Below are 25,565 nucleotides of genomic sequence, written 5' to 3'. Positions count from 1 at the left end.
ACATGGTAGACCAATAAACTACCTCTTCTAGAACAGCACACAGCAACATGGTAGACCAATAAACTACCTCTTCTAGAGCAGCACACAGCAACATGGTAGACCAATAAACTACCTCTTCTAGAGCAGCACACAGCAACATGGTAGACCAATAAACTACCTCTTCTAGAGCAGCACACAGCAACATGGTAGACCAATAAACTACCTCTTCTAGAGCAGCACACAGCAACATGGTAGACCAATAAACTACCTATTCTAGAGCAGCACACAGCAACATGGTAGACCAATAAACTACCTCTTCTAGAACAGCACAGCAACATGGTAGACCAATAAACTACCTCTTCTAGAACAGCATACAGCAACATGGTAGACCAATAAACTACCTCTTCTAGAACAGCATACAGCAACATGGTAGACCAATAAACTACCTCTTCTAGAGCAGCACACAGCAACATGGTAGACCAATAAACTACCTCTTCTAGAACAGCACACAGCAACATGGTAGACCAATAAACTACCTCTTCTAGAACAGCACACAGCAACATGGTAGACCAATAAACTACCTCTTCTAGAGCAGCACACAGCAACATGGTAGACCAATAAACTACCTCTTCTAGAGCAGCACACAGCAGTAGTTTATTGGTGTGTGTTCTGTGTGTGTTCTGGTGTGTTCTGGTGTGTTCTTGTGTGTTCTGGTGTGTTCTGTTTGTGTTCTGTGTGTGTTCTGTTTGTGTTCTGTGTGTGTGTTCTGTGTGTGTTTTGTTTGTGTTCTGTATGTGTTCTGTGTGTGTTCTGGTGTGTTCTGTGTGTGTTCTGGTGTGTTCTGTGTGTGTTTTGTTTGTGTTCTGTGTGTGTTCTGTGTGTGTTCTGTTGTGTTCTGTTGTGTTCTGTGTGTGTTCTGGTGTGTGTTCTGTGTGTGTTCTGTGTGTGTTCTGGTGTGTTCTTGTGTGTTCTGGTGTGTTCTGTGTGTGTTCTGTGTGTGTTCTGTGTGTGTTCTGGTGTGTTCTGGTGTGTTCTTGTGTGTTCTGGTGTGTTCTGTTTGTGTTCTGTGTGTGTTCTGTTTGTGTTCTGTGTGTGTGTTCTGTGTGTGTTTTGTTTGTGTTCTGTATGTGTTCTGTGTTTGTTCTGTGTGTTCTGGTGTGTTCTGTGTGTGTTCTGGTGTGTTCTGTGTGTTCTGGTGTGTTCTGTGTGTGTTCTGTGTGTGTTCTGGTGTGTGTTCTGGCGTGTTCTGTGTGTGTTCTGTGTGTGTTCTGTGTGTTCTGGTGTGTTCTGTGTGTGTTCTGTGTGTGTTCTGTGTGTGTTCTGGTGTGTGTTCTGTGTGTGTTCTGTGTGTGTTCTGTGTGTGTTCTGGTGTGTTCTGTGTGTGTTCTGTGTGTGTTCTTTGTGTGTTCTGTGTGTGTTCTGGTGTGTTCTGTGTGTGTTCTGTGTGTGTTCTGGTGTGTTCTGTGTGTGTTCTGTGTGTGTTCTGGTGTGTTCTGTGTGTGTTCTGTTTGTGTTCTGTGTGTGTTCTGGTGTGTTCTGTGTGTGTTCTGTTTGTGTTCTGTGTGTGTTCTGGTGTGTTCTGTGTGTGTTCTGGTGTGTTCTGTGTGTGTTCTGTGTGTGTTCTGGTGTGTTCTGGTGTGTTCTGTGTGTGTTCTGGTGTGTTCTGTGTGTGTTCTGGTGTGTTCTGGTGTGTTCTGGTGTGTTCTGGCTCCAGACTACAGACCCTGGATGACCTCGGTATGTTTAGTGATCAAGGTATCAGAAAGTCTACGGTGTTCTGGCCAGCTCAATCATCAGATTATATCAGTGTGTTGTTGTCAAGACATACAATAGGCTAAAACTGTTTCTGTGTGGGTCTTTACTGCTGCCAGGTTTATATGCATGGACATCTTCTGAAAACATCTCAAACTCTACCTCTTTAATGAGTCTTAAATAACACATCTCAGTCTTACCCCCCTCCCTTTTTATTCTGGAAAAGTGTACTTGCTATGACTGTGATATGTGGTTGTCTCACCTATCTGAAGATGAATGGACTGACTGTGAGTCGCTCTGGATAAGAGCATCTGCTAAATGACTAAAATATAACACTGAGAAACACCCCCATGTTAGTTATCATTATATTATTATTACATCGCTGTACATAATGCTCTTCCTGCTAGAGAAACCATCCACAACAACATCCTGGTACAATAACCATCATCCCTCCTAGAGAAACCATCCACAACAACATCCTGGTACAATACCCATCATCCCTCCTAGAGAAACCATCCACAACAACATCCTGGTACAATACCCATCATCCCTCCTAGAGAAACCATCCACAACAACATCCTGGTACAGTAACTATCATCCCTCCTAGAGGAACCATCCACAACAACATGCTGGTACAATACCCATCATCCCTCCTAGAGAAACCATCCACAACAACATCCTGGTACAATACCCATCATCCCTCCTAGAGAAACCATCCACAACAACATCCTGGTACAATACCCATCATCCCTCCTAGAGAAACCATCCACAACAACATCCTGGTACAGTAACTATCATCCCTCCTAGAGGAACCATCCACAACAACATCCTGGTACAATACCCATCATCCCTCCTAGAGAAACCATCCACAACAACATCCTGGTACAATACCCATCATCCCTCCTAGAGAAACCATCCACAACAACATCCTGGTACAGTAACTATCATCCCTCCTAGAGGAACCATCCACAACAACATCCTGGTACAATAACCATCATCCCTCCTAGAGAAACCATCCACAACAAAATCTTGGTACAATACCCATCATCCCTCCTAGAGAAACCATCCACAACAACATCCTGGTACAATACCCATCATCCCTCCTAGAGAAACCATCCACAACAACATCCTGGTACAATACCCATCATCCCTCCTAGAGAAACCATCCACAACAACATCCTGGTACAGTAACTATCATCCCTCCTAGAGGAACCATCCACAACAACATCCTGGTACAATACCCATCATCCCTCCTAGAGGAACCATCCACAACAACATCCTGGTACAATACCCATCATCCCTCCTAGAGAAACCATCCACAACAACATCCTGGTACAATACCCATCATCCCTCCTAGAGAAACCATCCACAACAACATCCTGGTACAATACCCATCATCCCTCCTAGAGAAACCATCCACAACAACATCCTGGTACAGTAACTATCATCCCTCCTAGAGGAACCATCCACAACAACATCCTGGTACAATACCCATCATCCCTCCTAGAGAAACCATCCACAACAACATCCTGGTACAGTAACTATCATCCCTCCTAGAGGAACCATCCACAACAACATCCTGGTACAATACCCATCATCCCTCCTAGAGAAACCATTCACAACAACATCATGCAGCATGCAGACATAGCTGTCTGCAGTGGGTTATACAGGAGCAGAGTCCTTCTAGCTGTCTGGAGTGGGTTATACAGGAGCAGAGTCCTTCTAGCTGTCTGGAGTGGGTTATACAGGGACAGAGTCCTTCTAGCTGTCTGGAGTGGGTTATACAGGAGCAGAGTCCTTCTAGCTGTCTGGAGTGGGTTATACAGGAGCAGAGTCCTTCTACCTGTCTGGAGTGGGTTATACAGGAGCAGAGTCCTTCTAGCTGTCTGGAGTGGGTTATACAGGGACAGAGTCCTTCTAGCTGTCTGGAGTGGGTTATACAGGAGCAGAATCCTTCTAGCTGTCTGGAGTGGGTTATACAGGAGCAGAGTCCTTCTAGCTGTCTGGAGTGGGTTATACAGGAGCAGAGTCCTTCTAGCTGTCTGGAGTGGGTTATACAGGAGCAGAGTCCTTCTAGCTGTCTGGAGTGGGTTATACAGGAGCAGAGTCCTTCTAGCTGTCTGGAGTGGGTTATACAGGGTCAGAGTCCTTCTAGCTGTCTGGAGTGGGTTATACAGGAGCAGAGTCCTTCTAGCTGTCTGGAGTGGGTTACACAGGAGCAGAATCCTTCTAGCTGTCTGGAGTGGGTTATACAGGAGCAGAGTCCTTCTAGCTGTCTGGAGTGGGTTATACAGGAGCAGAGTCCTTCTAGCTGTCTGGAGTGGGTTATACAGGAGCAGAGTCCTTCTAGCTGTCTGCAGTGGGTTATACAGGAGCAGAGTCCTTCTAGCTGTCTGGAGTGGGTTATACAGGAGCAGAGTCCTTCTAGCTGTCTGGAGTGGGTTATACAGGGACAGAGTCCTTCTAGCTGTCTGGAGTGGGTTATACAGGAGCAGAGTCCTTCTAGCTGTCTGGAGTGGGTTATACAGGAGCAGAGTCCTTCTACCTGTCTGGAGTGGGTTATACAGGAGCAGAGTCCTTCTAGCTGTCTGGAGTGGGTTATACAGGGACAGAGTCCTTCTAGCTGTCTGGAGTGGGTTATACAGGAGCAGAATCCTTCTAGCTGTCTGGAGTGGGTTATACAGGAGCAGAGTCCTTCTAGCTGTCTGGAGTGGGTTATACAGGAGCAGAGTCCTTCTAGCTGTCTGGAGTGGGTTATACAGGAGCAGAGTCCTTCTAGCTGTCTGGAGTGGGTTATACAGGAGCAGAGTCCTTCTAGCTGTCTGGAGTGGGTTATACAGGGTCAGAGTCCTTCTAGCTGTCTGGAGTGGGTTATACAGGAGCAGAGTCCTTCTAGCTGTCTGGAGTGGGTTATACAGGAGCAGAATCCTTCTAGCTGTCTGGAGTGGGTTATACAGGAGCAGAGTCCTTCTAGCTGTCTGGAGTGGGTTATACAGGAGCAGAGTCCTTCTAGCTGTCTGGAGTGGGTTATACAGGAGCAGAGTCCTTCTAGCTGTCTGGAGTGGGTTATACAGGGTCAGAGTCCTTCTAGCTGTCTGGAGTGGGTTATACAGGAGCAGAGTCCTTCTAGCTGTCTGGAGTGGGTTATACAGGAGCAGAGTCCTTCTAGCTGTCTGGAGTGGGTTATACAGGGGCAGAGTCCTTCTAGCTGTCTGGAGTGGGTTATACAGGAGCAGAGTCCTTCTAGCTTTCTGGAGTGGGTTATACAGGGACAGAGTCCTTCTAGCTGTCTGGAGTGGGTTATACAGGGACAGAGTCCTTCTAGCTGTCTGGAGTGGGTTATACAGGAGCAGAGTCCTTCTAGCTGTCTGGAGTGGGTTATACAGGAGCAGAGTCCTTCTAGCTGTCTGGAGTGGGTTATACAGGAGCAGAGTCCTTCTAGCTGTCTGGAGTGGGTTATACAGGAGCAGAGTCCTTCTAGCTGTCTGGAGTGGGTTATACAGGGGCAGAGTCCTTCTAGCTGTCTGGAGTGGGTTATACAGGAGCAGAGTCCTTCTAGCTGTCTGGAGTGGGTTATACAGGAGCAGAGTCCTTCTAGCTGTCTGGAGTGGGTTATACAGGAGCAGAGTCCTTCTAGCTGTCTGGAGTGGGTTATACAGGGGCAGAGTCCTTCTAGCTGTCTGGAGTGGGTTATACAGGAGCAGAGTCCTTCTAGCTGTCTGGAGTGGGTTATACAGGGTCAGAGTCCTTCTAGCTGTCTGGAGTGGGTTATACAGGAGCAGAGTCCTTCTAGCTGTCTGGAGTGGGTTATACAGGAGCAGAGTCCTTTTAGCTGTCTGGAGTGGGTTATACAGGAGCAGAGTCCTTCTAGCTGTCTGGAGTGGGTTATACAGGGGCAGAGTCCTTCTAGCTGTCTGGAGTGGGTTATACAGGAGCAGAGTCCTTCTAGCTGTCTGGAGTGGGTTATACAGGGGCAGAGTCCTTCTAGCTGTCTGGAGTGGGTTATACAGGAGCAGAGTCCTTCTAGCTGTCTGGAGTGGGTTATACAGGGTCAGAGTCCTTCTAGCTGTCTGGAGTGGGTTATACAGGAGCAGAGTCCTTCTAGCTGTCTGGAGTGGGTTATACAGGAGCAGAGTCCTTCTAGCTGTCTGGAGTGGGTTATACAGGAGCAGAGTCCTTCTAGCTGTCTGGAGTGGGTTATACAGGGGCAGAGTCCTTCTAGCTGTCTGGAGTGGGTTATACAGGGGCAGAGTCCTTCTAGCTGTCTGGAGTGGGTTATACAGGGGCAGAGTCCTTCTAGCTGTCTGGAGTGGGTTATACAGGAGCAGAGTCCTTCTAGCTGTCTGGAGTGGGTTATACAGGAGCAGAGTCCTTCTAGCTGTCTGGAGTGGGTTATACAGGGGCAGAGTCCTTCTAGCTGTCTGGAGTGGGTTATACAGGAGCAGAGTCCTTCTAGCTGTCTGGAGTGGGTTATACAGGAGCAGAGTCCTTCTAGCTGTCTGGAGTGGGTTATACAGGAGCAGAGTCCTTCTAGCTGTCTGGAGTGGGTTATACAGGAGCAGAGTCCTTCTAGCTGTCTGGAGTGGGTTATACAGGAGCAGAGTCCTTCTAGCTGTCTGGAGTGGGTTATACAGGAGCAGAGTCCTTCTAGCTGTCTGGAGTGGGTTATACAGGAGCAGAGTCCTTCTAGCTGTCTGGAGTGGGTTATACAGGAGCAGAGTCCTTCTAGCTGTCTGGAGTGGGTTATACAGGAGCAGAGTCCTTCTAGCTGTCTGGAGTGGGTTATACAGGAGCAGAGTCCTTCTAGCTGTCTGGAGTGGGTTATACAGGAGCAGAGTCCTTCTAGCTGTCTGGAGTGGGTTATACAGGGTCAGAGTCCTTCTAGCTGTCTGGAGTGGGTTATACAGGGGCAGAGTCCTTCTAGCTGTCTGGAGTGGGTTATACAGGAGCAGAGTCCTTCTAGCTGTCTGGAGTGGGTTATACAGGGGCAGAGTCCTTCTAGCTGTCTGGAGTGGGTTATACAGGAGCAGAGTCCTTCTAGCTGTCTGGAGTGGGTTATACAGGGACAGAGTCCTTCTAGCTGTCTGGAGTGGGTTATACAGGAGCAGAGTCCTTCTAGCTGTCTGGAGTGGGTTATACAGGGTCAGAGTCCTTCTAGCTGTCTGGAGTGGGTTATACAGGGGCAGAGTCCTTCTAGCTGTCTGGAGTGGGTTATACAGGAGCAGAGTCCTTCTAGCTGTCTGGAGTGGGTTATACAGGGGCAGAGTCCTTCTAGCTGTCTGGAGTGGGTTATACAGGAGCAGAGTCCTTCTAGCTGTCTGGAGTGGGTTATACAGGGACAGAGTCCTTCTAGCTGTCTGGAGTGGGTTATACAGGGACAGAGTCCTTCTAGCTGTCTGGAGTGGGTTATACAGGAGCAGAGTCCTTCTAGCTGTCTGGAGTGGGTTATACAGGGACAGAGTCCTTCTAGCTGTCTGGAGTGGGTTATACAGGAGCAGAGTCCTTCTAGCTGTCTGGAGTGGGTTATACAGGAGCAGAGTCCTTCTAGCTGTCTGGAGTGGGTTATACAGGAGCAGAGTCCTTCTAGCTGTCTGGAGTGGGTTATACAGGAGCAGAGTCCTTCTAGCTGTCTGGAGTGGGTTATACAGGAGCAGAGTCCTTCTAGCTGTCTGGAGTGGGTTATACAGGAGCAGAGTCCTTCTAGCTGTCTGGAGTGGGTTATACAGGAGCAGAGTCCTTCTAGCTGTCTGGAGTGGGTTATACAGGGACAGAGTCCTTCTAGCTGTCTGGAGTGGGTTATACAGGGACAGAGTCCTTCTAGCTGTCTGGAGTGGGTTATACAGGAGCAGAGTCCTTCTAGCTGTCTGGAGTGGGTTATACAGGGACAGAGTCCTTCTAGCTGTCTGGAGTGGGTTATACAGGGTCAGAGTCCTTCTAGCTGTCTGGAGTGGGTTATACAGGAGCAGAGTCCTTCTAGCTGTCTGGAGTGGGTTATACAGGAGCAGAGTCCTTCTAGCTGTCTGGAGTGGGTTATACAGGGACAGAGTCCTTCTAGCTGTCTGGAGTGGGTTATACAGGAGCAGAGTCCTTCTAGCTGTCTGGAGTGGGTTATACAGGAGCAGAGTCCTTCTAGCTGTCTGGAGTGGGTTATACAGGGACAGAGTCCTTCTAGCTGTCTGGAGTGGGTTATACAGGGTCAGAGTCCTTCTAGCTGTCTGGAGTGGGTTATACAGGAGCAGAGTCCTTCTAGCTGTCTGGAGTGGGTTATACAGGAGCAGAGTCCTTCTAGCTGTCTGGAGTGGGTTATACAGGGGCAGAGTCCTTCTAGCTGTCTGGAGTGGGTTATACAGGAGCAGAGTCCTTCTAGCTGTCTGGAGTGGGTTATACAGGAGCAGAGTCCTTCTAGCTGTCTGGAGTGGGTTATACAGGGGCAGAGTCCTTCTAGCTGTCTGGAGTGGGTTATACAGGAGCAGAGTCCTTCTAGCTGTCTGGAGTGGGTTATACAGGGGCAGAGTCCTTCTAGCTGTCTGGAGTGGGTTATACAGGAGCAGAGTCCTTCTAGCTGTCTGGAGTGGGTTATACAGGAGCAGAGTCCTTCTAGCTGTCTGGAGTGGGTTATACAGGGGCAGAGTCCTTCTAGCTGTCTGGAGTGGGTTATACAGGAGCAGAGTCCTTCTAGCTGTCTGGAGTGGGTTATACAGGAGCAGAGTCCTTCTAGCTGTCTGGAGTGGGTTATACAGGGGCAGAGTCCTTCTAGCTGTCTGGAGCGGGTTATACAGGAGCAGAGTCCTTCTAGCTGTCTGGAGTGGGTTATACAGGAGCAGAGTCCTTCTAGCTGTCTGGAGTGGGTTATACAGGGACAGAGTCCTTCTAGCTGTCTGGAGTGGGTTATACAGGAGCAGAGTCCTTCTAGCTGTCTGGAGTGGGTTATACAGGAGCAGAGTCCTTCTAGCTGTCTGGAGTGGGTTATACAGGGGCAGAGTCCTTCTAGCTGTCTGGAGTGGGTTATACAGGAGCAGAGTCCTTCTAGCTGTCTGGAGTGGGTTATACAGGAGCAGAGTCCTTCTAGCTGTCTGGAGTGGGTTATACAGGGACAGAGTCCTTCTAGCTGTCTGGAGTGGGTTATACAGGGGCAGAGTCCTGGGTTATACAGGGGCAGAGTCCTAGCTGTCTGGAGTGGGTTATACAGGAGCAGAGTCCTTCTAGCTGTCTGGAGTGGGTTATACAGGGGCAGAGTACTTCTAGCTGTCTGGAGTGGGTTATACAGGAGCAGAGTCCTTCTAGCTGTCTGGAGTGGGTTATACAGGAGCAGAGTCCTTCTAGCTGTCTGGAGTGGGTTGTACAGGGTCAGAGTCCTTCTAGCTGTCTGGAGTGGGTTATACAGGGGCAGAGTCCTTCTAGCTGTCTGGAGTGGGTTATACAGGAGCAGAGTCCTTCTAGCTGTCTGGAGTGGGTTATACAGGAGCAGAGTCCTTCTAGCTGTCTGGAGTGGGTTATACAGGGACAGAGTCCTTCTAGCTGTCTGGAGTGGGTTATACAGGAGCAGAGTCCTTCTAGCTGTCTGGAGTGGGTTATACAGGAGCAGAGTCCTTCTAGCTGTCTGGAGTGGGTTATACAGGAGCAGAGTCCTTCTAGCTGTCTGGAGTGGGTTATACAGGAGCAGAGTCCTTCTAGCTGTCTGGAGTGGGTTATACAGGGTCAGAGTCCTTCTAGCTGTCTGGAGTGGGTTATACAGGGGCAGAGTCCTTCTAGCTGTCTGGAGTGGGTTATACAGGAGCAGAGTCCTTCTAGCTGTCTGCAGTGGGTTATACAGGAGCAGAGTCCTTCTAGCTGTCTGGAGTGGGTTATACAGGAGCAGAGTCCTTCTAGCTGTCTGGAGTGGGTTATACAGGGACAGAGTCCTTCTAGCTGTCTGGAGTGGGTTATACAGGAGCAGAGTCCTTCTAGCTGTCTGGAGTGGGTTATACAGGAGCAGAGTCCTTCTAGCTGTCTGGAGTGGGTTATACAGGAGCAGAGTCCTTCTAGCTGTCTGGAGTGGGTTATACAGGAGCAGAGTCCTTCTAGCTGTCTGGAGTGGGTTATACAGGGGCAGAGTCCTTCTAGCTGTCTGGAGTGGGTTATACAGGGGCAGAGTCCTTCTAGCTGTCTGCAGTGGGTTATACAGGGGCAGAGTCCTTCTAGCTGTCTGGAGTGGGTTATACAGGAGCAGAGTCCTTCTAGCTGTCTGGAGTGGGTTATACAGGAGCAGAGTCCTTCTAGCTGTCTGGAGTGGGTTATACAGGAGCAGAGTCCTTCTAGCTGTCTGGAGTGGGTTATACAGGAGCAGAGTCCTTCTAGCTGTCTGGAGTGGGTTATACAGGAGCAGAGTCCTTCTAGCTGTCTGGAGTGGGTTATACAGGAGCAGAGTCCTTCTAGCTGTCTGGAGTGGGTTATACAGGAGCAGAGTCCTTCTAGCTGTCTGGAGTGGGTTATACAGGAGCAGAGTCCTTCTAGCTGTCTGGAGTGGGTTATACAGGAGCAGAGTCCTTCTAGCTGTCTGGAGCGGGTTATACAGGAGCAGAGGGATAATCCTCACTGTGTTAGCAGTCCTTCCCTGTGTTCAATACATCTGTTCTCATGAAAAAACACAGTAAAATCTAAAAGCAGCAACTGAGCAGTGTGAGGAAGCAGATAACCTAAGGGGTGGAACAATGAAAGGATCCGACGTGACTGGTGATGAATGCCGTGGATCAGCTGTGATGTGTGATGTCTCTGGGATTATAGAAAGACCACACATAGACTCACAATCTAATTACTCTGTTTTGTTGCTGTCTCTTTTCAATCCAGGCTTTATGGAAAGAGATCTAGCTATGATTTCTCCTTTTTAATGAATAGCCACTGGAGAATTAAGGGAAATCTGTATTTAAGTGCCTTGGAAAGGACTACAGTAAAGGAACGTCATATGGCAAAGTTTAGACAGCATGACACAACAGGAGAGAGAGCAGGCTTCTGGAAGTGAGGACAGAGAAGAGAAGGGAAAGAGATCAAAGTGGAGCTGTCATGAGTTTGAGTCAGGCGAGGCAGAGGAGGCTGGAGGAACGGGGCCTCCTTTCCCACAGTCAACATCCTGCCTGGGAGATGAAAGACCCACAGCCGGGGCACATGGCAAAAGCCCAGGCCCAGAACCAGGCCTCCACCGTGGGGGTGTGGGACACACAGCTGTGTCCTGGGAAGAGAGAGAGAGAGGAGTGAGTTTTATCTGCAGAGAGAGAATGGGGGGTAGGGGTAGAAAGGGAGAGAGAGAGATAGGGAGAGAGAGAGGGGGTAGGGGTAGAAAGGGAGGGAGGGAGGGAGAGAGAGAGATAGGGGTAGGGGTAGAAAGGGAGAGAGAGAGAGAGAGGGGTAGGGGTAGAAAGGGAGAGAGAGAGAGAGAGAGAGAGAGAAAGAGAGAGAGATAGGGGTAGGGGTAGAGAGGGAGAGAGAGAGAGAGAGAAAGAGAGAGATAGGGGTAGGGGTAGAAAGGGAGAGAGAGAGAGAGAGAGAGAGAGAGAGAGAGGGAGAGAGAGAGAGGGAGCGAGAGAGAGGGGATGGGGTAGAAAGAGGGAGAGAGAGAGAGTGAGAGAGAGAGAGAGAGAGAGAGAGAGAGAGAGAGAGAGAGAGAGGGGGTAGGGGTAGAAAGAGAGAGAGAGAGAGAGGGAGAGAGAGAGGGGATAGGGGTAGAAAGAGAGAGAGAGCCTCCATGCCCTCTGGTGTTTGGTTGGGTGGGTGGGTGATTCTCCATTGTGCCAGTTGTGCCAGCTACAGTATTGGCCTGCATCCTAAATGACACACTATTCCCTACATAGTCTACCACCCTATGGGCCCTGGTGAAAAGTAGTGCACTATGTAGGACATAGTGTGCCGGTTGTGCCAGCTCTGGTCATAACTCTGGTCCGGTCTGCATGTGACCCAAAGCCTCGAGGGTATTGCACAGTGACGGTGATGGGAGAGTGTGTTGGGCACCGCACAGTGCCAGGGCCAGCTGTGCCCTCTCCATACCCGCTGCCTGCTGCCCACTCTGGGCATGTGTTGGACTAGGATCCCCTGTGGATCCATCCACTGCTCTATTGGCTGATATAATTACTATACCGCCGTGCTACTATGGACCTCCTGCACTGTAAAACATCAAAAAAAATACGAGAAAAGACAACAACAAACAAATACTTTAGCAAATCGAATTTTCTTTGTCACATGTGCTGAATACAACAGGTGTAGACCTTTACAGTGAAATGCTGACTTACAAGCCCTTAACCAACAATACAGTTTGAAGAAAAATAACAACAATGCTTCTAAGAAATTAAGATTAAGATTATGTAAAAATAGAAAATAAAAGTAACAAATAATTAAACAGCGGCAGTAAAATAACAATAGCGAGGCTATATTCCCGGGGTCAATGTGCGGGGGCACCGGTTAGTCGAGGTAATTGAGGCAATATGTACATCAGGTAGAGTTAAAGTGACTATGCATAGATAATAAACAGAGAGTAGCAGCAGCGTAAAAGAGGGGAGTCTGGGTAGCCCTTTGATTAGCTGTTAAAGAGTCTTATGGCTTGGGGGTAGAAGCTGTTAGAAGCCTTTTGGACCTAGATTTGGTGCTCCGGTACCACTTGCCGTGTGGTAGAAAAGAGAACAGTCCATGACTAGGGTGGTTGGAGTCTTTGACAATTTTTAGGGCCTTCCTCTCACACCGCCTGGTAAAGAGGTCCTGCATGGCAGGAAGCCGGGCCGTACACACTACTCTCTGTAGTGCCTTATGGTCGGAGGCTGAGCAGTTGCCATACCAGGCAGTGATGCAACCAGTCAGGATGCTCTTGATGGTGCAGCTGTAGAACCTTTTGAGGATCGGATGACCCATGCTAAATCTTTTCAGTCTCCTGAGGGGGAATAGGCTTTGTCGTGCCCTCTTCACGACCGTCTTAGTGTGTTTGGACCATGATAGTTTGTTGGAGATGTGGACACCAAGGAACTTGAAGCTCTCAACCTGCTCCACTGCAGCCCTGTCGATGAGAATGGGGGCGTGCTCGGTCCTCCTTTTCCTGTAGTCCACAATCATCTCCTTTATCTTGATCACGTTGAGGGAGAGGTTGTTGTCCTGGCACTACACGGCCAGGTCTCTGACCTCCTCCCTATAGGCTGTCTCATCATTGTTGGTGATCAGGCCTACCGCTGTTATGTCGTCTGCAAACTTGATGATGGTGTTGGAGTCGTGCCTGGCCATGCAGTCATGACTGAACAGGAGTACAGGAGGGGACTGAGCACACACCCCTGAGGGGCCCCCGTGTTGAGGGTCAGCTTTTCAGATGTGTTGTTACCTACCCTTACCACCTGGGGGGCGGCCCGTCAGGAAGTCCAGGATCCAGTTGCAGAGGGAGGTGTTTAGTCCCAGGGACCTTAGCTTAGTGATGAGCTTTGAGGGCACTATGGTGATGAACGCTGAGCTGTAGTCAATGAATAGCATTCTGACATAGGTCTTTCTTTTTTCCAAGTGGGAAAGGGCAGTGTTGAGTGTAATAGAGATTGCATCATCTGTGGATCTGTTTGGGGCGGTATGCAAATTGGGAGTGGGTCTAGGATTTCTGGGATAATGGTGTTGATGTGAGCCATGACCCGCCTTTCAAAGCACTTCATGGCTACAGACGTGAGTGCTACTGGTCGGTAGTCATTTAGGCAGGTTACCTTAGTGTTTTTGGGTACAGAGACTATGGTGGTCTGCTTGAAACATGTTGGTATTACAGACTCAGTCAGGGACAGGTTGAAAATGTCAATGAAGACACTTGCCAGTTGGTTAGCGCATGCTCGGAGTACACGTCCTGGTAATCCGTCTGGCTCTGCGGCCTTGTGAATGTGTCACTGGGCAGCTCGCGGCTGTGCTTCCCTTTGTAGTCTGTAATAGTTGGCAAGCCCTGCTACATCCGACGAGCATCAGAGCCGGTGTAGTATGATTCAATCTTACTCCTGTATTGACGCTTTGGCTGTCTGATTGTTCATCGGAGGGCGTAGCGGGATTTATTATAATCTTCCGGGTTAGGGTCCCACTCCTTGAAAGCGGCAGCTCTAACCTTTAGCTCAGTGAGGATGTTGCTTGTAATCCATGGCTTCTGGTTGGGGTACGTACGGTCACTGTGGGGATGACATCCTCGATACACTTATTGATGAAGCCAGTGACTGATGTGGTGTACTCCTCAATGCCATTGCAAGAATCCCGGAACATATTCCAGTCTGTGCTAGCAAAACAGTCCAGTAGCTTAGCATCTACTTCATCTGACCACTTTCTATTGACTGAGTCACTGGTGGTTCCTGCTTTAGTTTTTGCTTGTAAGCAGGAATCAGGAGGATATAATTATGGTCAGATTTGCCAAATGGAGGGCGAGGGAGAGCTTTGTACACGTCTCTGTGTGTCAAGATAAGGTGGTGTAGAGTTTTTTTTTCTCCATCTGGTTGCACATTCAACATGCTGGTAGAAATGAGGAGCGCCGCCTCTGGATGAGCATTTTCCTGTTTGCTTATGGCCGTATACAGCTCATTGAGTGCGGTCTTAGTGCCAGCATCGGTTTGTGGTGGTATATAGACAGATACAAAAAATATAGATGAAAACTCTCTTGGTAAATAGTTTGGTCTACAGCTTATCATGAGATACTCCACCTCAGGTGAGCAAAACCTCGAGACTTCATTAGAGTAATCACTGTCCTGATATCTAGAAGCTCTTTTCAGTCATAAGACATGGTGGCAGAAACATTACATACAAAATAAGTTACAAATAATGCGAAAAAACATACACAATAGCACAATTGGTTACGGGATCGTAAAACGACAGCCATCTCCTTCGGCGTCATTCCTACTTATACATATGAATGCAAGTCGTTTAAATAATTTGTTCATTTCATTTGACCAAAAAAAAATTACAAATAAATCCAGCTCAAAATGTTGTTTAAAATGTAACTATATTTTATCAGGATAACCAAATGTACTACATTCTAATACGATTTTAAGTTCTTGCAACAACTTGTCACGTGGCTCTGTTTTTAGTGGACTCTGGGTAATTCAACATTTGTAGACTTTATGATTATTTTACACAATGTTGTATACATGTTTGAAGAAATAAAAGTATATTTATATATTAGTATGAAGTAGCTTGTTGTGCCTTAAGGTGTAACGGATCATGCTGAACGGATATCAAAACCGTCAGACATATTGACGTTCAATGATTACAAAACCGATTTCTACCATCAGCATCTTAAAAGACAGAGGCAAATGAAGCACATTGCAATGCTTGTAGTTCTGACATAATTTTACTGTAATACTACAGCTCATTCTGACATTTTACTGTAATACTACATCAGTTCATTCTGACATCCTTTTACTGTAATTATCACAGACTCAGGATATGACCCAGATGCAGACACAGGAGGCGGATAGTACAGTTCTCAATAATTTAATAAAGCACGGGGCAAAGGGCAGATCAGGGACAGGCATGGGTTCGTGATCAGGTCAGAGTCAGGCAGGTACAGGACGGCAGGCAGGCAGGCTCGGGGTCAGGGCCAGGGCAGAATGGTCAGAACCGGGAACACGAGGAAACAAACACTTGAGAAACAGGAAAACGGGAAAGCACGCTGGTAAGACCTGACAATACAAGACGAACAGTCAACAGACAAACAGAGAACACAGGTATAAATGCTCAGGGGATAATGGGGAAGATTGGCGACACCTGGAGGGGGGTGGAGACAAGCACAAAGACAGGTGAAACCGATCAGGGTGTGACTGTAATAGTAGTACAGCTCATGCTGACATAATTTTACTGTAATAGTACTACAGCTCATGCTGACATAATTTTAATGTCATACTACAGCTCACGCTGACATCATTTTACTGTAATACTACAGCTCATTCTGACATCATTTTACTGTAATACTACAGCTCATTCTGACATCATTTTACTGTAATACTACTACAGCTCATTCTGACATCATTTTACTGTAATAGTACTACTACTACTGTAATAGTACATGCTGACATAATTTTAATGTCATACTACAGCTCATTCTGACATCATTTTACTGTGATACTACTACAGCTCATTCTGACATCATTTCACTGTAATACTACAGCTCATTCTGACATCATTTTACTGTAATACTACTACAGCTCATTCTGACATCATTTTACTGTAATACTACAGCTCACACTGACATCATTTTACTGTAATACTACTTAAGCTCATTCTGGCATCATTTTACTGTAATACTACTACAACTCACGCTGACATTTTACTACGCTAGTACTACAGCTTATTCTGACATCATTTTACTGTAATACTACTACAGCTCATGCTGACATCATTTTACTGTAATCCTACTACAGCTAATTCTGACATCATTTTACTGTAATACTACAGCTCATGCTGACATCATTTTACTGTAATAATACAGCTCACACTGTCATCATTTTACTGAAATACAACAGCTCATTCTGACATCATTTTACTGTAATACTACAGCTCACACTGACATCATTTTACTGTAATACTACAGCTCAATCTGACATAATTTTACTGTAATAATACAGCTCATGCTGACATCATTTTACTGTGATACTACTACAGCTCATGCTGACATCATTTTACTGTAATACTACAGCTCATGCTGACATCATTTTACTGTAATACTACAGCTCACACTGACATCATTTTACTGTAATACTACAGCTCAATCTGACATCATTTTACTGTAATACTGCAGCTCAATCTGACATCATTTTACTGTAATAATACAGCTCATGCTGACATCATTTTACTGTGATACTACTACAGCTCATGCTGACATCATTTTACTGTAATACTACAGCTCACACTGACATTATTTTACTGTAATAATACAGCTCAATCTGACATCATTTTACTGTAATAATACAGCTCATGCTGACATCATTTTACTGTGATACTACAGCTCAATCTGATATCATCTTACTGAAATACAACAGCTCATTCTGACATCATTTTACTGTGATACTACTACAGCTCATGCTGACATCATTTTACTGTAATACTACAGCTCACACTGACATCATCTTACTGAAATACAACAGCTCATTCTGACATCATTTTACTGTAATACTACTACAGCTCATTCTGACATTTTACTACGCTAGTACTACAGCTCATTCTGACATCATTTTACTGTAATACTACTACAGCTCATTCTGACATTTTACTACGCTAGTACTACAGCTCATTCTGACATCATTTTACTCTACAACTCTCTCACACTACCTGTTCTCTATGAAATAAGGATTGATCTCTCCTTTACAACTCCCTCACACTACCTGTTCTCAATGAAAGAATGAAAAAGGTGACTCACTCTCTCTCCTCTCTTGGCACATTCTTCTATGAAAAAGAGAGAGAACTAGTCTGTGAAATCTCCTAGCTACAAAACTCTGAATGATAATGTGTTGTGATATTGTGATTAACATTACAGTGAAAGAGTGTACGCTTGAGAATCCCGTTCACACTGTGAACTGAGCTGAGCTCCACTGGTGTTTCTCACAGACTAAAATAATGATCTCATTGCTCTAGCCCCGAGGTACTGGCTGGCAATTACTATGATCCATGTACTGGGTTTAGCTTTGGCTCTGCGGGATATTCAGTGGATATTCTCTCTCTCTCTCTCTCTCTCTCTCTCTCTCTCTCACCCCCCCCCCCCCCCCCTCTCTCTCAGGGACATAGTAATGAGGAGGGTGAGGAGGGATCCTGAGGAGGGTGAGGAGGGATCCTGAGGAGGGATCCTGTTGAGGGTGAGGAAGGATCCTGAGAATGAGGAGGGTGAGGAGAGATCCTGAGGAGGGTGAGGAGGGATCCTGAGGAGGGTGAGGAGGGATCCTGAGGAGGGTGAGGAGGGTGAGGAGGGATCCTGAGGGTGAGGAGGCCTACATAAAGCTGTACCAACAGCAGAGTCCAAACACCTTAACAGTGTTACACCTGTCTGGCAGCAAAACAGTTCATTCAGCCTCATTTGCTGACTTTTAAAAATACATAGCTGATATGGCTGACCTGCTTAAACAAATGTGGTTTCTACTGGCAATTGAGATGTACAAACTATGGCATAATGGGACAATGAGCAGATAAGAGACAATTTCGAATAAGTAATTAATGAGCAGACAATATAGACAATATAACTATTTCTTCAACACTTGAAATGTACAGTGACAGAATTCAAAACATGTGCAGTTTTTACAGTATTCTCCCTGTGCACCAAGTCAGAACCGTAGGATAAATAAAGGCGGCATATAAGCAGACAATGAAAGCTCTTACAATATTCAATGAAGACATTTCTCTAAAACAGGCTATAGGCTGCATGTGCACCACCAAGTCAGAACAGTAGGCTAAATTATGAGGGGAAAAGGGACCAAATTATTAGGGTGAGGCACATGGGCTACTAACAGCTTACTACAAAACATACACTTAGTATTACTTTCTTAGCTACAGTATACATATCTCCCTGGCATATTACATCATTTATGCAGCAGCATACAAGACATTTTTGGACTCACCTTGTTGTGCTGTGCTCACTTGAACAGGAAGGTGGCACACCGGTCCTTTGTGGGCAAATTTTGTCATCAAACTTTGTAATCAAAATCTGTCATTCTCTGGATTTATGGTGCTTTCAAGACAACTGGGAACTCGGTAAAAACAAACAAGGTTGAATCATGACGTTAGAGGCCTGAGTTCGACGTGGAATTCCGAGTTGGATGAACATTCAAAACTTATTTTCCCAGTTGGAGCTAGTTTTTTTCCCCCAGTTCCGAGTCGTCTGAGTTTTCCCAGTTCCGAGTTTCCAGATGTTTTGAATGAGGCAGAAGTCATGCTGGATTGACAGCATGGCCAATGCTGAATGTTTATCCTTTTAAGTTTTGAAAAGAGACCCTTAATCCCAGAATAGGACCACACAGCCACTCCACTGAATAGCTGGCTAGTGATTGCTTTGCAATGCTTGCAGTTAGCCATTGATTCCTTCCAAACCAGTCATTGTTGAATTTGCAATTTACAACTTGTTGTGTAATGTTTATGTCCAATGGCCGATGAGCACCGATATGTTTAATCTGTAATTCCTCTACATAATTTATCTTCGTATGACAAGGATTGAAAAGGATTTGCCAGTAGATTGTCAACTTGATTCATGATGATGATTTTGATTTTGAAAGTATGATGTTGACATGATCAGTCCAATCAAAGCTACTGTAGATATAATGTGATTAGAAGTCATTTTATCTGTGCCCAATGACCTTGAGCCTTCTTGGATGGGCACTTCTAATGTAACTCTATGTAAGCATCGAAGGACCTTGGATTTTCGAGCTCTACCCCGTAGATTTTGCGGTGACGTAGTGACCCCATGAGTGACAGAACACTGAGCCAATCACGGTAAATCTAGAGACATTTTCCAACCCCCCTAGGCTCCGTATTTTCCGCTGGCTGCCCCAACACCACAGAAAGCACTGAGCTATTCTGAAACACCTGCATTTTGGTGCTGCCTTACTCAAGAAAGCAAAAAAGAGACCATGTTTGTATGCAGCTTTATTAACTCAATAATTGTTTTTTGTACATTGTTTGCAAACTGAAATATGACACATATTAATGCCAAAATAACATGCACAACGGGCAACAACAACAACAAAACATTCTTTTAGCTAAACAGGTGGGGCTCAAAACCCCACCTGCCCTGAATGACGCGTCGCCGCCGTGGCTGCTATGAAAGTGAACTGTATATGCGTGTGGTCAGTGGTGTAATCATTCCGCCGATTCTGTTGAAAAACGTTTCTTAAGCGGATGCAAACAGAATGAAACAGGGATAAACATACCTGAATCTGTCCAATAGAAACACTCGTTTGCAACTGGACTAATGATTTCACCCTAGATCAGCTAGATGCAGGCAAGAGTGTGATTGAATGTGTCACTGTCTGTCACCTTGATTACTCAAATTTCACTCGACCTGTGTACACCTACGTTGTAATCCTTCATTCGTGGGCTAGGTTGTAGTAACCTCATGATGGGTATAGGGAACATTTGACTATCCTGTTGTAGCCTAAACCTATCACTGTTACATTGAACTGGGTGAATGGAATATGAATGACAGTCATCCAATATACTGTAATAGAAATAAGGCCGTACTCATAAAGAATGTTAAACGCCACCGATCGCCACTGGTTGGTAACTACTGTAGCTACACACTAACGATAGACTGCATACCATGTGATCTGACCCAGCTCATTCATGGTTATAACATAATACATTCAATATCATTTCTAAAGCAATAAAGGGAATTTAGTGTTTTTCATTACTTCCCAGAATGTGTGAACAAGCTTAACTTTATCCTAAAAAAGGCTGATAGTTTAATTACATTTGGAAAGAGGGCAGAAATTTCAAATGAAAGTTGTGTTTTGGGTTACATCTTTTATTTATACTTCATTTTACGGTATTAACCACAAATGGCAAGGGAGCATATTTTTTCATTTTTCATCCAGCCCTCATTGTTATTCATGGTTCATGACACCTGCTTGTGTTTAGCAGGCAAATGTCACCGTAGAACGAACACACACACACACACACACACACACACACACACACACACACACACACACACACACACACACACACACACACACACACACACACACACACACACACACACACACACACACACACACACACACACACACACACACACACACACGTCACCATACAATCGAAATGTGTCACCGTGAAATCCGATGTTAACCTTTTGACATTGAGGCGCTCATTATATGTCTAGATATCAACATCTCCTCTCCCCTGTGCTTCACCTTTGTTTAAGCCATCCTATTACTTGTTATCACCTCTGCTGAGCCATGCCGAGCCCTGGCCTAAAGCTTGTTAACATGACACATTTCTCCACATGACAAAAATACTGCTGGGAGACCTCCATGTTTAGAATCTTTAGAATGTCCTCGTTGTCAAGGAAATTACAATTGATGACCCATAATGTAGTGCTCTCTCTCTCTCTCTCTCTCTCTCTCTCAATTAAATTCAAATGTGACTTTATATGACTGGGAAGCATATGTTTATATTGCCAAAGCAAGTGAAATAAACAATAAACAAAAGTGAGAAGAAATAAAAAACAACATCAAACTCATAAAGGTTTCAAGTGTCATATTATCAGCTACACTACCGGTCAAAAGTTTTAAAACACCTACTCATTCATGGGTTTTTATTTATTTGTACTATTTTCTACGTTGTAGCTCAGTTTCCACCTCATTTTGTGGGAAGTGTGCACCTAGCCTGTCTTCTCTCAAGAGCCAGGTCTACCTACGGCGGCCTCTCTCAATAGCAAGGCTGTTTTCTCTCTCTCTCTCTCTCTCTCTCTCTCTCTCTCTCTCTCTCTCTCTCTCTCTCTCTCTCTCACTCTCTCACTCTCTCTCTCTCTCTCTCTCTCTCCGTCTCTCTCCGTCTCTCTCTCTCTCTCTCTCTCTCTCTCCCCATCTCTCTCTCTGTCTCTTTGTTTCTCTCTGGCTCTCACTGGCTGTCTCTCTCTCTCCGTCTCTCTCTCCGTCTCTCTCTCTCTCTCTGTCTCTCTCTCTCTCTCTCTCTCTCTCTCTCTCTCTCTCTCTCTCTCTCTCTATCCCTCAACCCCACATCTCTCTCTCTGTCTCTTTGTTTCTCTCTGGCTCTCACTGGCTGTCTCTCTCTCTCTCTCTCTCTCTCTCTCTCTCTCTCTCTCTCTCTCTCTCCGTCTCTCTCTCTCTCTCTCTCTCTCTCTCTCTCCGTCTCTCTCTCTCTCTCTCTCTCTCTCTCTCTCTCTCTCTCTCTCTCTCTCCGTCTCTCTCTCTCTCTCTCTCTCTCTCTCCCCATCTCTCTCTCTGTAGAGGGATGTTGTCCTCAGCTCTCAGCTCAGACAAGACAGAGACGGCTGATTGATGATGAGCCTCAACCCTCCAACCAACCAAACCCTACAGAGAGACAGAGATAATTTAACAGCTAAGGAAGGGTCTGTTCTGACTGAAGTATAACCACAGTCTCCCCAAATTCTCTATCCCGGCAGTTAGACAGTCAATCAGGCCTGGGTCTGGGCTGTTGTTTTTTAAACTGTTGGGATTTAGATCAGCCTTGTGACTAATGTAATCTGCCCATTATAGAGTTGATGTGCTGGGGCCTAGGATGGGGTTGGAGGTATAGGACTGGGTATGGGGTTGGTGTAGCACTGAGACATGGCTTTACAATTAATCACATGGTGCCTAGGAATCTAGAAACATGTCTCAGACCTGGAGCTGGGGACTGGGGTATAAGTCCTGGGACATGTCTCAGACCTGGAGTTGGGCGCTGGGGTATAAGTCCTGGGACATGTCTCAGACCTGGATTTGTGGACTGGGGTATAAGTCCTGGGACATGTCTCAGACCTGGAGCTGGGGACTGGGGTATAAGTCCTGGGACATGTCTCAGACCTGGAGCTGGGGGCTGGGGTATAAGTCCTGGGACATGTCTCAGACCTGGAGTTGGGGACTGGGGTATAAGTCCTGGGACATGTCTCAGACCTGGAGTTGGGGACTGGGGTATAAGTCCTGGGACATGTCTCAGACCTGGAGCTGGGGTTTAAGTCCTGGGACATGTCTCAGACCTGGAGTTGGGGACTGGGGTATAAGTCCTGGGACATGTCTCAGACCTGGAGTTGGGGACTGGGGTATAAGTCCTGGGACATGTCTCAGACCTGGAGTTGGGCGCTGGGCTATAAGTCCTGGGACATGTCTCAGACCTGGAGTTGGGGACTGGGGTATAAGTCCTGGGACATGTCTCAGACCTGGAGTTGGGGACTGGGATATAAGTCCTGGGACATGTCTCAGACCTGGAGTTGGGGACTGGGGTATAAGTCCTGGGACATGTCTCAGACTTGGAGCTGGGGGCTGGGGTATAAGTCCTGGGACATGTCTCAGACCTGGAGCTGGGGACTGGGGTATAAGTCCTGGGACATGTCTCAGACCTGGAGCTGGGGACTGGGGTATAAGTCCTGGGACATGTCTCAGACCTGGAGTTGGGCGCTGGGGTATAAGTCCTGGGACATGTCTCAGACCTGGAGCTGGGGTATAAGTCCTGGGACATGTCTCAGACCTGGAGTTGGGTGCTGGGGTATAAGTCCTGGGACATGTCTCAGACCTGGAGCTGGGGTATAAGTCCTGGGACATGTCTCAGACCTGGAGCTGGGGTATAAGTCCTGGGACATGTCTCAGACCTGGAGCTGGGGTATAAGTCCTGGGACATGTCTCAGACCTGGAGCTGGGGTATAAGTCCAGGGACATGTCTCAGACCTGGAGCTGGGGACTGGGGTATAAGTCCTGGGACATGTCTCAGACCTGGAGCTGGGGTATAAGTCCTGGGACATGTCTCAGACCTGGAGTTGGGGACTGGGGTATAAGTCCTGGGACATGTCTCAGACCTGGAGTTGGGTGCTGGGGTATAAGTCCTGGGACATGTCTCAGACTTGGAATTGGGCGCTGGGGTATAAGTCCTGGGACATGTCTCAGACCTGGAGCTGGGGTATAAGTCCTGGGACATGTCTCAGACCTGGAGTTGGGGACTGGGGTATAAGTCCTGGGACATGTCTCAGACCTGGAGTTGGGTGCTGGGGTATAAGTCCTGGGACATGTCTCAGACCTGGAGCTGGGGTATAAGTCCTGGGACATGTCTCAGACCTGGAGCTGGGGTATAAGTCCTGGGACATGTCTCAGACCTGGAGCTGGGGACTGGGGTATAAGTCCTGGGACATGTCTCAGACCTGGAGCTGGGGTATAAGTCCTGGGACATGTCTCAGACCTGGAGTTGGGGACTGGGGTATAAGTCCTGGGACATGTCTCAGACCTGGAGTTGGGTGCTGGGGTATAAGTCCTGGGACATGTCTCAGACTTGGAATTGGGCGCTGGGGTATAAGTCCTGGGACATGTCTCAGACCTGGAGCTGGGGTATAAGTCCTGGGACATGTCTCAGACCTGGAGTTGGGGACTGGGGTATAAGTCCTGGGACATGTCTCAGACCTGGAGTTGGGTGCTGGGGTATAAGTCCTGGGACATGTCTCAGACCTGGAGCTGGGGTATAAGTCCTGGGACATGTCTCAGACCTGGAGCTGGGGTATAAGTCCTGGGACATGTCTCAGACCTGGAGCTGGGGACTGGGGTATAAGTCCTGGGACATGTCTCAGACCTGGAGCTGGGGTATAAGTCCTGGGACATGTCTCAGACCTGGAGTTGGGGACTGGGGTATAAGTCCTGGGACATGTCTCAGACCTGGAGTTGGGTGCTGGGGTATAAGTCCTGGGACATGTCTCAGACTTGGAATTGGGCGCTGGGGTATAAGTCCTGGGACATGTCTCAGACCTGGAGCTGGGGTATAAGTCCTGGGACATGTCTCAGACCTGGAGTTGGGGACTGGGGTATAAGTCCTGGGACATGTCTCAGACCTGGAGTTGGGTGCTGGGGTATAAGTCCTGGGACATGTCTCAGACCTGGAGCTGGGGTATAAGTCCTGGGACATGTCTCAGACCTGGAGCTGGGGTATAAGTCCTGGGACATGTCTCAGACCTGGAGCTGGGGTATAAGTCCTGGGACATGTCTCAGACCTGGAGCTGGGGTATAAGTCCAGGGACATGTCTCAGACCTGGAGCTGGGGACTGGGGTATAAGTCCTGGGACATGTCTCAGACCTGGAGCTGGGGTATAAGTCCTGGGACATGTCTCAGACCTGGAGTTGGGGACTGGGGTATAAGTCCTGGGACATGTCTCAGACCTGGAGTTGGGTGCTGGGGTATAAGTCCTGGGACATGTCTCAGACTTGGAATTGGGCGCTGGGGTATAAGTCCTGGGACATGTCTCAGACCTGGAGCTGGGGTATAAGTCCTGGGACATGTCTCAGACCTGGAGTTGGGGACTGGGGTATAAGTCCTGGGACATGTCTCAGACCTGGAGCTGGGGTATAAGTCCTGGGACATGTCTCAGACCTGGAGCTGGGGACTGGGGTATAAGTCCTGGGACATGTCTCAGACCTGGAGTTGGGTGCTGGGGTATAAGTCCTGGGACATGTCTCAGACCTGGAGCTGGGGTATAAGTCCTGGGACATGTCTCAGACCTGGAGCTGGGGTATAAGTCCTGGGACATGTCTCAGACCTGGAGCTGGGGTATAAGTCCTGGGACATGTCTCAGACCTGGAGCTGGGGTATAAGTCCAGGGACATGTCTCAGACCTGGAGCTGGGGACTGGGGTATAAGTCCTGGGACATGTCTCAGACCTGGAGTTGGGTGCTGGGGTATAAGTCCTGGGACATGTCTCAGACTTGGAATTGGGCGCTGGGGTATAAGTCCTGGGACATGTCTCAGACCTGGAGCTGGGGTATAAGTCCTGGGACATGTCTCAGACCTGGAATTGGGCGCTGGGGTATAAGTCCTGGGACATGTCTCAGACCTGGAGCTGGGGTATAAGTCCTGGGACATGTCTCAGACCTGGAGCTGGGGTATAAGTCCTGGGACATGTCTCAGACCTGGAGTTGGGTGCTGGGGTATAAGTCCAGGGTAAAGGCTGTTGTTGGGATTTGGTCCCATTCCTCTGACTGCCTCCTATTCCCCTTTCCAGTCCTCAACCAGCCTCTCCTGCCTGTTCCCTCGCCTCTCCCCATTTACCAGGGAGAGTACTGTAATGTGCACATATGTTCCTCTACAGGAAGTGGTTTGGATTAAGTCCTGGCAGTGGCCACACTGAGAACATCATGGGTGGAACATACACACCAGAGCCAGCAGCAAGTCCTTTAGACAGAGTCCCA

This window comes from Salmo salar, chromosome 02 (assembly GCF_965601325.2).
Source record: "Salmo salar chromosome 02, fSalSal1, whole genome shotgun sequence".
NCBI lineage: Eukaryota > Metazoa > Chordata > Actinopteri > Salmoniformes > Salmonidae > Salmo > Salmo salar.
The sequence above is the reverse complement of the archived record's forward strand: the minus strand, read 5'-3'. Positions refer to the sequence as shown.